Raw genomic sequence first — 13,678 nt, forward strand, 5'->3', positions numbered from 1 at the left:
GTTTTTAAAGTTTTTCCCCTAAATGAACAATTCGGTGAAATCAACATGAATTCACAAAATGATTTAATATTGCTGTCAGATCTGCATTTTTTGCTCAAACAAAGTTTTGGCTGAAAAATTTCACCCAGCTCCAATCATGGTGGCAGTCAGTGCCAGAAAAAAGAGAAGAGAAAAGTCAAGAATGGAGGGACAGAAAGAAAAGTAAATAAGAGGACTTACTTGTAAGAAGACCCAGTGGTGTTTAAGAAACTGCTGTCAGTCCTTCCTTGCAGTAACTACGCGTGCTCTCAGTTAAGGCAGAAATCTTTTAAAGCTGTAATTGACTATGTTCTGAAAAGAAGAAGATACAAGGGCATAGCAATTATTTCAGCCATCAAGTACTGCAATTAATTAAATGACACTACGGTAATTTGCTATCTGAGGTTAAGTAATGTCATGAAAGACTTTTCTATTACACTTTGGAATGTATATAATGTTTCCAGCCCTCATTCAGTGATAAACCACGATACAAGATGCTCACAACCCTCACCCCACCTGGGTGCCTCAAATGCAGTCCCAGAAACACACAGTACTGGCTAGGGTAGGGGTATGGCCAGAATACCTACGAGATATAATTCAGTGCATCCTCTTGAAAAGCTTCCACTGGTTGGGCTCCTATGGTGCCTCAGCAAGCTGTTCTACTCTGGTAGAGAGAACAAAGAGGTGGAGACTCCCAGCTTCCACTTGTGTTTCGTTTATAGGTGAGTTTTTTCTAGGATAGGTTAATTATTAGTGCATCCTCTTGAAAAGCTTCCACTAGTTGGGCATATGCATTGTAACCTTGAAGCTATTTGCAAGAGATGGATTGGGGTTTTCCTGCAGTCCTTTGTCCATTTCCTTTAACTGGTTCATCAGGATGGCCGTGTACATCCCTCAGTGTTTCCTCCATGTTATTTCTTATATCAAATTTTTCCTCCTGCTTCTATGTAGTCCTGGCCACAGCAGGAGGGATAATGATACAACGAGTGGCATTGCTTTCACCTTCCTACAGCTGGGAGACTCAGAGGTGGCTCACTCTCAGATGTACCCAGATTAGGGGGTTTTAGAGGGACACATCTCACAGATGGTCCTGTCACTGCACCAAGTGGAACCTCAAATGGGTGCTCAGAGGGCTGGGTGGTCAGTGCAACTTACTCCCAACCCCTTGTCCCTCTGTAGGGGGGCAGGGGGAAGGGGTGCAGTACCAGTGCCTGGTTCCAGACCCCAGGCTAGGAATGTTTTGGCCTTCCCACTGAGTCTGGGTCTTTGCCCTTAAGTGGGGAGTGGTAGAAGAACCCAGGCCCCTTCCCTTCCTCTCCACTGAGTCCCAGCCCAGGGGCCTCAGAGAAGTAATATTGGCATGTTCCTCCCCGTGGAGAGCCTAAATCTGCTGTCCTGGGTTACTTCCTACCTATCTGCTCCTTCAGTTTAGTGTGTGTAGGGGGTGGCCCCTATAGTCCAAACAGTCAATAGCTTCACAAACAAAGTCCAAATGAGCATGGCCATGAAAGACCTGCCGGTTTTCAAAGGCGTTGGTGTGGTTGGAGAAAGCACTGCCTGGGGCCCTTACCCTGGCTTCCTGAAGAAGGATTTTTCTCTCTCTGAGCCTGTCCACCACCCCTTGCCTGGGCCTCTAAGCTCCTTTTAACCTGCTGCTCCTGCTGCATGACCAGCGACCCTGTAGGGGGCATGGCTACTTGGGCCCAGTATTGCCTTTTAACCCCTTAAGGCCCAGTGTGGGGTTTGTATACCCTATCACAGTGATATAGCCTCTAAAGAAGCAAGCCTCAGAGTGCGGTTGATGGAATCCACAAGCAGGCCATGGTGCCCAAACTGGCATCAGTTTTATGGAGGATCCCTGATAATGGTTATGGCCTCTTTGTCTTGAGAGGAAATGTGATTCACTGTGAAACATGGCAACTGTCTATTTTCATCTTTGTTTAATGAAAGATGAACCCTTTTGATCTCCCTAAAACAATGTTTCTGTCCCTCCTTTTTGACATGCCAGCAGGAGAGAATGAATGATATAAAGAAGGAAAATGTTTTCCAAACACTCAGATCTGCCCAGAATGGCCAGGAAGAAACAATCAGACCTCCTCTACACTACAAAGTTAGGTCAATGCAAGGCAGCTTACGTCGACCGAGTTGTGCATGTGTCTACACTTAAATTGGTCTCTCACCAACGTAAGCACCCCGTTATGCCAACACAGTAACACCACCTCCTCAAGCAGCACAGAGCCATGGTCCATGTACTTAGGTCATTGCAATGTGAGTGTAGACACTGCATTACTTATGTCAAGCCTAACTGTCCTCCAGCAGCTGTCCCACAATGCCCCACACTGACCACTCTCGTCACCATCGTGAGCTCCATTGCCCAAGGGTCACTGAGATGAGAAGTCCCTCCTCCCCCTTAAAGCCCCCCAAATTTTTGAAATTCCTTTTTCCTGATTGTCTGGCTTGGTGAGTAGAAGAGGCTGCACAGGTACAGCTCTGAATCAGCTGTAGAAACGTCGACATCTACAAGCAGATTGATCAGGGGATGCAGAAGGAATACAATAGGAACCAGCAGCAGTGCCACATGAAAGCCAAGAAGCTGCAGCAGGCGTTCCAGAAGGCCAGGGAGGCCAACAATCGATCCCATGCCAAGCTGCAAACCTGCCACTTTTACAAAGAAGTGCATGTCATATTCGGCGGAAACCCTCACCCCCCAACAGCACTGGGGCTCCCTGCTGCGAACAGTGAGAAGGATGAGGTGGTGGGCGTGGAAGAGGAGGAGTACACGGGATAGCTGACTGGGGAGCCAGCTGCACAGTGAGCCAGGACCTCTTTCTGACACCATCACAGTCCAGCCAGTCCTGCCGGTCAAGCACAGGCGATCTCGAAGCAGGGGAAGGAACCACAAGCAAGCGTGTAGATGCATTTCCAATTACAGGGATGGCACCCCCCAAAATAGCAGGACACATCTTTTGATTTTTCATTAATTTTCTCGTGCTAGAAGAGACAAGGATGCAAACAAGAAAAGCAACATTGTTATCTGCTTTTCCTTCCTCTCTAGAGTTAGGCTGGGGGAGGAGGGCATGTGGAATAGTTCATGGGCACTGGCATGTCCCTTGAATCCTCTTGAGACATCTCAACGAAACTTTCCTGGCCGTGCTCTGCAATCCTCTGCCAAAGGTTTCTAGGGAGGGCTGCCTCATTTCATCTTCTGCAGGAGGACGCATTCCCATGCCATTCAGAGATAATTTCAGCAGGCACCGTTGTAGTAAACAGGCGAGCAGCATATGAGCCTGGGTGACTTCGGGATGCCAGCAGCAGCTGTGTTCTTTCTGCCTTTGTTACCACCCTCAGGAGTGAGATATCAGCTAAAGTCTCCATCGCCTGTGGAAAACGGTGCCAGTATTCAGTGCCATTGCCTATGCTACTAGAGTCATGCAACGGAGCAACTCCCTTTTCATTTCCCCAACCCGCAGCAGGCTATACTCTGTCACGGCTGTCGCTGTGACTCATGCTGTGCACAAGCAACCCCAAGCAGAAGTGAGAAGGCAGTGCCAAAAACTTTAGGGGAATAATGGGAGTGAGTTCAGCATTGTAAGTTTTGCTTGCCATAGTGACTACGCTGACAATGGTATCTCTGTGTGTTTTATCTGTATCTGCTGCCATCTGTATCTTCAGGGTCTCCCCCTTCACATGGAACACCTGAGTCAGATAAAGAGGAGAACGAAGAGGACTCGGGATATCATGTTCAGTGAGATCCTACCAGCCAGTGCTGCATTGGATCATGTGCATAGGGCCTGGAAGATCAACATTGCAAACAGCCTTGAGAAGGAAACGGTGGAAAGGAGAAAGGACCAGGAGTCCCAGCAGATGCACAAGGACATAATGAGGCTTCTCAGGCAGCAAACACAGATGCTGAAGAGTCTGGTGGACCTGCAGGTTCAACAATCACATGCTCCCCTCCCTCTGCAGCCCATGAAGAATTCAATATCAGGACCTCCATATAACTCCACCTCCAACATTCCACATGGCATCAGAGGTCGCTGCACGACCCCTGCCACTCCACTCTAGGGGACATTAAAGACAACCACAGCTTCACATTCACTGACCTCGTAAGCCACAGTTGGCATATGTGTAGTTGAAATGGACATGGATGTTCTTCCCCCTTCAAAAGTTCTATTCTTGTAATTTATTAAGTTTTTAATATATTTGCTTTAAAATTGCACAGGTGGTTTTTATGGAACGGGTTTTGTTACTGAATAAAATTCTATTATTTGGAACTTAGCTCATCTTTACTACACATGCTGCCAAGTGTTCAGCAGTTCTGAAAGCAACTGATTCTTTGGTTCCACAGCACCACACAGCTCACTGGATCATTCACAAACAAAATTAAGAGGTGCCTTGACAGTGCTGTAGTCCTACACGTACAGCAATCACCACAGGATTCCTTCCAGGCCACAAAAGAGCAGGGCCAGGTAGAGCACACAACACAGTACTCTGGCTCACTGTTAAAATGGTCTTTCAAAGCTTCCCTGAGCTGTATGGCTCTGGGTCAAGCTCTTCTAATAGCCTTTGTATCCGGCTGTTTAAATTCAGCTGCTCTATCTCTGCCTCAGTGGAAACTTTCTCCCCTTTGCTTCACATATATTATGCAGGACGCAGCAAGCAGCTATAACCATTGGGATATTTTTCTCACTGAGGTCCAATCTTGTGAGTAAACACCACCAACATCCCCTCAAATGACCAAAAGCACATTCAATTGTCATTCTGCACCTGGTGAGCTGGTAACTGAATTGTTTCTTGGTGATGTTGCGGAGACTTGTGTACGGCTTCATGAGCCAGGGGAGCAAGGGATAGGCCAAGTCTCCTTGGATCACTATTGGCATTTCATCATTTCCACTGGTCAGGAAAGAAAATCCCTGCTTGTAGCTTTCTGAACAGTCCCACATTCTTAAAGATGCAAGCATCATGCACCTTCCCCAACCAACCCACACTGATGTCAGTGAAGCATCCCCAGTGCTCCACCACTTACATAACCATAGAAACATAGCTCTTTCTGCTGATATACGCAGTAGCAAAGTGATCTGGTGCCAAAATAGGGATATGCGTGCCATCTATCACACCACTGAAATTCGGGAACCCCACTGCAGCAAATGCATTCACTATGTCCTGTACGTTGTCAAGAGTCTCAGTACTAAATAGCTGGAGGCGATTAAATGCCCTGCACATTTGCATGACAATAGTCCCTGCAGAGGATTTCCTGACTCCAGAATGATTCCCAACTAACTGGTAGCAATCTGGCATTGCAAGTTGTCATAAATATAAAGGGAAGGGTAACCACCTTTCTGTATACAGTGCTATAAAATCCCTCCTAGCCAGAAGCAAAACCCTTTCACCTGTAAATGGTTAAGAAGCTAAGATAACCTCACTGGCACCTGACCAAAATGACCAATGAGAAGACAAGATACTTTCAAATCTGGAGGGGGGGAACAAAGGGTTCATCTGTCTGTGTGATGCTTTTGCCGGGAACAGATCAGGAATGCAACCTTCCAACTGTTAATTAGTAAGTATTCTAGCTAGAAATGCGTTAGATTTCCTTTTGTTTAATTGCTGGCAAAATAAGCTGTGCTGGATGGAATGTATATTCCTGTTTTTGTGTCTTTTTGTAACTTAGAGAATCCCTCTAGGCAAAACATTATATTTTGAATCTGATTTCCCTGTAAGGTATTTACCATCCTGATTTTACAGAGGTGAATCTTTTACCTTTTCTTTAATTAAAATTCTTCTTTTAAGAACCTGATTGATTTTTCATTGTTCTTAAGATCAAAGGGTTTGGCTCCGTGTTCACCTGTACAAATTGGTGAGGATTTTTATCAAGCCTTCCCCAGGAAAGGGGGTGTAGGGCGTGGGGGGATATTTTGGGGGAAGACGTCTCCAAGTGGGCTCTTTCCCTGTTCTTTGTTAACACACTTGGTGGTGGCAGCATACGGTTCAAGGCCAAGGCAAAGTTTGTACCTTGGGGAAGTTTTTAACGTAAGCTGGTAAGAATAAGCGTAGGGGGTCTTTCATGCAGGTCCCCACATCTGTACCCTAAAGTTCAGAGTGGGGAAGGAACCTTGACACAAGTTTCCACAGCATGATTGCAATTCGCTTCTCCATGGTCAGTGCAGAGCTCATTCTGGAGGCTCTGCACTGCAGGGTGGGGCGAGGTGCACAGATGCAGGAATGTGGCCTTGCACATCCAGAAGTTCTGTAGCCACTTATGCCATGCCCGCATTATGATGCCATCCCACCAGTCAGTGCTTGTTTCTCAGGCCCAGAAGTGGCGCTCCACTGTCTGCAGCTACTCCCTGAATGCCACCAAAAACCTTGAATTAGTTCTTGCTGTGTCCCCCAGTAATCTGTCCTCCAATAAATCATCACGCTCCCGAGTCATCTGGTTCTTCTTATGGCTCTGCAAATACTCCAGGCTTGTGAGCTCTGTGTTTGTAACGCTCATGACAGCAGTGCAGGGCTGTGCAGGCTCCATGCTTCTGTCAGAGATGGGGGACAGTGAGGAGGGCTGCGTGGGTTTGTGGGATTTTGAAAAAAAGCATGAAAGTTATGCGATGCAGATAACACTATGGGATGGAGACAGTTGCAACCAGAGAAGTTGACCCCATGCTCCCAATCACCCCTGCATGATTCATTTTGGCCCCATCATGCATTGCCAAAACTTCCCAAAAGATAGTGCAATGAATGGTGGCGAGTTGCACAGTGGGATACCTACCCATGGTGAACCACACTTCTGCATTGATACAAGCACTCCTGGTGACTGCACACACCGCTGACACAAGGAGACAAGTATGCATGTACAGAGGTGCTGTACTAACTGCAGCAGCTGTGTGCCACTATAACTTGAATGACATAAGTTTGTAGTGTAGATGTGGCCTAAGAAATACAACTACTTTCCAGAAAAAGCTAAGACAACAGCTATAAGATAGAATCCGTGGTTACTATTGCTTCAAGAAACCTGAGCTCCAAGTATCGTAGCCACAGGTTTAAAAACATTGTAAATTGTTCATAATATAATGAACAGGTAGTTACAGTGAACTCACTAGAACATACCATTAAACTGGAACTGATGTGGCTTCATTAATATGCCTTTGATTGTGGTACAGGGCTCTGATTTACCTGTAAAATAATTTCCCACAATAACCACGTTTAAGGATAAGATACGGGGAAGTGCTGGGGGGCCTTGCGGGGGCTATAGCTACCCCAAAATTTGCCTTAGCCCCCCAGTAGCCACCTGTTCTAGTGCAAAGTTCAGAGCTGGGTGCCCGGAGGGTGGGAGAATGTGCCCCAGAGCCCCTGCCACAGCTCCTTCCCTGCGCTCCCCTACCAGCACTGCTTAGCACGAGCTCTAGCTGTGGCTCCTCTGCTTCCTGGGACCCGGCCTGGGGGGCGCGTAAGGCCATCCTAGGGCCTGAAGTAGGAGTGGTGCTGGCAGCTCACCAGTGCCTTTTCCTTGTGGGGGCACCAGCAGCTGCGGCCCCACAAGGCACCAGCACAGGGTTAAAGTGGCGCCAAATTACTTGCTGACACTGAACGATATGGCAGGAGGCTGCAGGGGAGTTGTGGGCGATTGAAGGGGGGAAGCCTTCAGCTCCCCCACCGCCTATCCGAGGACAGCCACCCTCTGGGCAATGCAACTCATGACACTGCAAGTGTGGCCCCTCTGACTTGGGGTGGTGCTGCTGGGCCTGAAGGTAGCGTCCTGCCAACAAGGTAAAGGGAGACTGGAGAGATGTGCGCTGGGTGTAGAGGATGCCTTCCAGGGGTGGAGTGAGGTGGTGGTGGGGGGTGGGCTTTGGAGGAGCCTTGGAGCAGTTCCTGAAACAGAGACTCCAAAGGCATGGACACACTGGAACCAGCTAAAAACAAGGGAGGGGGCAAACCCACCCTAAAGCCTCTCAGCCCTGTGCCACTCAGGTGGGAACCCCACCCTGTTGCTTCCCTAGTTCTCTCAAGTCCCTTCTTGTACCATTAGCTGTTTTCCCCTCCTTCTACTTAATACTTTGTCCAGAAGTTTTAAATCCCTCCCCCCATGACTTCTGCCAGTTCTCTCCCTGAAAGCCAGGTTTTGCCGTGAACAACCAGCTTCTACTTTGTTCAGCAGGTTCAGGGGTGGCAAGTACTTGCTCCTGTTCATCATTGGGGATGGGGTGCTATGTCTCCAATGCTGGGAAATGAATTGCTCTGCTAGAACCAGGTGGGCTTGTGCCTAAGGGGAGAGGATGCTTCTCCTTATCCACTTCAGTGGCTTCAGATATTGGAGTCACAAGTGGGCTTTGGTGAAATTAATGTAGTATATTTAGCAGAGCGTACCTTTGTCTTCTCCTTCATATGACACAATCCAGCCAGAAGCACCAAAGTTAGTTTCCCCAAATTATTTTAGTTCCATGCATTGTCCTAAACTGGTGACTATTTATGAGGAATAGCCAAATGTTCCTTTTATTTAAAGGGTATTATTAAATAACTTAAATGGGAGAGACATTAGCCTTCTTTCATCATGGCAGCATAACTGGCTATTGCAATAAAGCTGACCAGGATTATTGGGGGAAACCTGCTATTTAACTCAAATAGATTTTCAGATGAAAACCATGGCTAATTGACCATTAGCCATAGTTCATTCAATCACATATATACATTAAGAGCCTGATCCAATGCCAATTGATTTCAATATAAAGCCTCCTGTTAACTTCAGCAGACCCTTGGTAAAAATACTTGGGAAATCCACATAAAGAATTGATAGAATAGTATGTTATATGCTGAACCATTACACTGTATTATGTAAACACACGTTTACACATTTTTAAAAGCGTGTCTTATATAAATATTTAAGAACTTTAAATACTCAGGTTGTTAACCTGATAGGTTGCAAGAGTTTGAACATCTGTAACAATTTAATTCATAATTAGAACTAGTGTAATAGCTATTTTTATGTATCTCACTTCTCATATTTTGAAAGAGTGAGTTTATGGAAATACATATTATTTCAGCTCCATTGCGTAACAGTGCTGCTATAGTTAAAGGCTCTGTAACTGTTCTATTTTATATATAACAGCCATTAAGATCTTACCTTTTAGGCATATATATTTGATCCAGGCTGCATTTTTGGATTAAAGAATCTTAGTCAAAATGATATTTTTGGTACAGTTTCTCAAAAAAAAAAAAAAAAGACGATCTGTTTTTGGAGTTTTGTAAATGTAAAAAGATAAATTAAGTCCTTTATGTACTCATGTAAAAAGCAAGTTGTTTTTTTTAAAACACAGAGCCTGATTCTCATTTACACTAAGTCATTTTTACACAATCAGCATAAAGAGGCCTTGACTTGGGAGTAAATGATGTTCACGCCCATTGTACGGAACCACTTTACAGTCAGAGCAGTATAAAAAGGCCCTTAATGTAAGTGAGACTCAGTCCCTAAATGTTTTCATGTCATTTGACCACTATGTTGACTGTTACATAGGAGTAATTAGTATTTAAAACAGTGTCTTAGTATCAGTTTCTGCCCTTGGATCCTGATGTGCTCCTCCCTTTGAGTTAAATGGGTCCAACAAGAATACATCCACGGTCACACTTTTACCCTTAATAATAGGCCTTTATACACTGATAGTTATTTGCCAAATCCTGCCCCTTAGACAGATGTAAATTGATTAATTATCAATGCCTCAGGTACTTGAGTGACTATTGGTCTGTCCAGTATGGGCACTGAGATTCCAAATGGACCAGGTCGCGCGTAGCTCCTAGAACCGAGAAGCCCTCACTTGTGGAACTCATTCCCTGAACCTCCACTTGAGTCCCCCAGGGGCTGTCTCCACGAGTTAGCACAACACCGTTCTATTTCGGTCAGCTCAACATTGACTATCTTTTTCAAATAACTCTTTATTTGGTTTATTTTTACTTTTAAAAAACTCAGAGTGGCTATTATCTGGCCCAATTTATGCCAGTTTTATTAGTTTACAGTTTAATGACATAGGACTCATGTTATAAGACTCAGTCCTCCAAGATGCTGAGCTCTCTGACCCTGATCCATTAAAGCACTTAAGCATGTGCTTATTTTTAAGCTTTAAGCATATCTTTAAGTGCACGTATAGTCAATGGGACTACTTGTTTTTAAAGTTAAGCCCAGTTTTAGTTTCTTTCCTGGATCAGTGCCAGAATACTCAGCACCTTAAAAATGTTTTGAACGTTCAGATTATATGTATTTAATTGGGTTGGGATTTGACTGGAATGGAAATAGGGGCTTGATGGGCCAGGGAAAAATGTATACTTAGTTTCCGTCGGTTGTTGTTTATTTTGCTTTAAACAGTAGTGTGTGGGTGTGGTTTTTTCCTTTTCTTTGCGTGTGCAAACAGCTAATTTTAAACTATAATACAGTACATTCTCCGATTTAAAGTAATGAGCTATTAGTATTATTTAACCAGTATTTTTCCCCAGAAGTTTGCATTTGTTTATTGTTATTGTTGCTGGTATTATTAGTTTACGTATGTATTGGCTTAGTTTTTTTCTATTAATTTTCTGTGAATAAATGTTGCACCATTGAGCCGCCATAGATGAAGTTTAAAACTGATCTGTCTGTATATATTTTTATTCTCCTTTTGAGGATAACATCAATAAAACACATTTATTAAAAAAAATAAGTATAGCGCAGCCCCTCCAATTTTTTGTCTAGCCCATCTCATTCTCCCACTGGGAAGAGGCTAGTGCCACCCCGTATGAGAGGATAGTATTTAAAGGTCAGAAATAGCGGTTCACTTGTAGCATTATAGTTTTTCGACCAGCACTTTCTTTAGAGACACCTATTTAAGTACTTTCATAACTAGGTTTTAACAATTCTCATGCTGAAATTTGTCACCAGAGATCTTACCCAGAAGCAATCTGAATAGACAAGACAGACACAGGGTGGGGGAAAGGAGTAGAACTACCCAAGAAGATGATAACTTTTTCTCTGATCAAACCCTAAATGAATATGAAGATAAAAGTCTTAAAGAGATAAAGATAAGAACTTTAGGCAGGTCACTGATTATACTGACATGCAGAATATGTGACCAGACTGTTTGCCAAGAGCTGGTGCCTAATCTGCCCAGAACTAGGCAGAACTTTTTATTATATTATTAAAGCACTTTATTGAATGTAGCCCTTAATCTCACAAGAAGCATCAGTTGTCAGATAGGAGCAGCTGACTGAGTGCTGGAACTATCCAGCTCTTAACCTGATCCCTGTCACACTCAAATAAAGAAAATTTGCAAAACTGGATCAAATGAATAAGACACTGCTGCAGACTTTAAGCAGGCATGCTTACTCACCTCTTATTGAAACGTTCAACTAAAAGTCACATTTTCACATACTCTATGCTGTGTATATACCTGGAAAGCAGTCTACATCTCATCTCCATAATTAGACTTAATAAATGTTGAGATGAATGTTGTTGAGTACACATTAAAGTGCTTCTCTCTTCTGTTTGGAAATATCCACAGAATGACAGTGTGCTGTGATTTTCAAAGGGAGTTCACACTGAGTTGACTCTGGGTGCCAAACCCCCTCAGGTCCATTGTCTACATGAAAAATTGCACTGGTTTAAGTTAAATTAGTATCTAAACCAATTTAGTTAAACTGATATAAACCCTTGTGCAGACAGTCCTATATTAGTTTCAGAATGGCTTATTCTGATTGAACATAAACCTACTCTTAAAGGCTTGTCTACATGGGGAATTGACTGGAATAGCTAATGAACTTTAAACCACACCATACCTTATTCCGGAATAATTCCCCAATGTAGATGAGCCCTAAACAATGTAAATCAAAACTGAAAGAAGCCTGGTTTAAGCAGGAAACCAGAGTGTCCACTCAGCCTTTTGTACTGGTTTAACTAAGGCTATGTCTACATTAGAAATGCTACAGTGCCACACCAGTAGCTCTGCACTGTGCTGCACTGCTGTAGTGTAGACACTTGATACAGGAATGGAAGAGGTTCCTCTATTGCTGTGGTAAATCCATCTCTCTGAGGTAGCTCAGGGAAGAATTCTTCTGTTGACCTAGCAGTGTCCACACAGGGGCTTAGGTCAACTTAATTACATCGTACAGGGCATGACATTTTTCACTGCCCTAAGTAATGTAGTTAGCCGACCTAACTCTGTTGACCAGCTCTAAATTAGTTTCAAATCACACCTGTAGTTAAACCAGGGCAACTTTCTCATGCAGGCCAGGTCTACACTACAAAGTTTTGCTGGCAAAGCTATGTCAGAAAAAATCCACACCCTTTACTGAAAGAGCTGTGCCCTCAAGCCCCTCCCCCCAGGCCTTTTGACGGTATAGTTTAGGACTTTGTAAGTGCTCTGAAAACCAAACAGTTATTCAATTCCGATTGCTTTAAAATTTGGTGTGTCTTATGGAGATGTGGGGTAGCATTAGTGAACCAAATTTGGAGTCTTTTGACAGAGGGATTCCTGAGTTACAACCCACCCCAAAACCAGTTTCTTTTTGCTGCCTTGTATTGTTAAAATGAGAGATACTTATGGCTGGATGAATCACAGACTGCATTGAGATTGAGTGCTGTGAACTCACCCTTCAATTAACATAACTAAGAACAGGTTAATCACAAGACCCCACCTAAGACAAAAGAAGTTTTGGATAATGTGGCTGGAGGTTGCTACAATTTGTGAGGCATGAGTGGCAGTTTTATTTTGGGGGGAATGTAATCAAAGTCTTCGGGGGGGGGGAATTAGATATATGAATGCTTGCTGGGAGGCAAAGGGCATTGGGGTGGAGGAATGGGGGAAGAGGAAGAGGGGTGTGGGGAAAATGGGGATGGATGGTAGGGGAGGGAAGAGAAGTTGGGGGCTCAGGTGAGGGAGGAATGGCACCCTCCCAGCTCTGCCAGTGCACCCAACAACCCAGTACCCCATAGCCCTGCCAGCGTATCCAAACTTCCTGTGCCCCCAGCTCTGCCAATGCACCCCACCCATGCACAAACCCTGCACACTTTGGAAGTGAATTAAACTAAATTGAAGTAAGGCTACTTTAGTTCTGAATAACAGCATCCATACAGGGGTTCAATGCAGTTTAACTTATGGTGTGGAGTTTCCAACAACACACAGTGTGGAGTTTGAAACTAACAGTGCAGCTACCTTGACAGCTGAGGGAAAAGAAATACTGCACTGTCAGGGTTTCCAGCATAAGGATTCTGGGTGATTTCTGTATCATGAGGTTGCAGAAGTTTGTGGGAGAACAAGGAGTACAGGGGGACATGAACTGGGCCTTATTCATGGTGTGCACCTCACACAATGTATAAGAGCAGATTTGGACCACACCAGAGATGTCTGTCCAGGAGCTGAGATAGTTTTCTTTGATTTAATTGAGTCTCTGAATAATCACTAAAGCGACAATATGAAAGCTATTATGTGTTAGACGAACATTAATCAGGAGATTAGAAGGTTCATGGCTTACGAGGATACTGAGCTAGATGGACTGTTGGTCTGACCCAGTGCGTCCATTCTTATGTCCTTATGAGGTTCCAGATCCTGAAGTACACCACACGCTTACTAACTTCCCAGAAAGAATATCACACGTGTACAATTTAAGAACCCCTTCACAGCCTTTTACAACTCACTTCCACTTCCAC

At 44.3% G+C, this 13,678-nt stretch overlaps 1 protein-coding gene across 21 annotated transcripts in view; it reads right to left on the minus strand.

The window, feature by feature from the left end:
• Positions 1–13,678, minus strand: part of LOC102943985 (poly(rC)-binding protein 3) — a 703,847-nt gene that overhangs the window by 241,850 nt on the left and 448,319 nt on the right. For 20 of the 21 annotated variants that reach the window (XM_043540400.1, XM_043540397.1, XM_043540398.1 and 17 more), the window contains one exon: positions 220–330. The exons of the other annotated variant lie outside the window; for it this stretch is intronic. The gene's annotated coding sequence lies outside the window, so the exon portion shown is untranslated. The remainder of the gene's footprint in view (positions 1–219; positions 331–13,678) is intronic. 21 annotated transcript variants of the gene reach the window in all.

The sequence above is a fragment of the Chelonia mydas genome, chromosome 2 (assembly GCF_015237465.2).
Source record: "Chelonia mydas isolate rCheMyd1 chromosome 2, rCheMyd1.pri.v2, whole genome shotgun sequence".
Taxonomy (NCBI): domain Eukaryota; kingdom Metazoa; phylum Chordata; order Testudines; family Cheloniidae; genus Chelonia; species Chelonia mydas.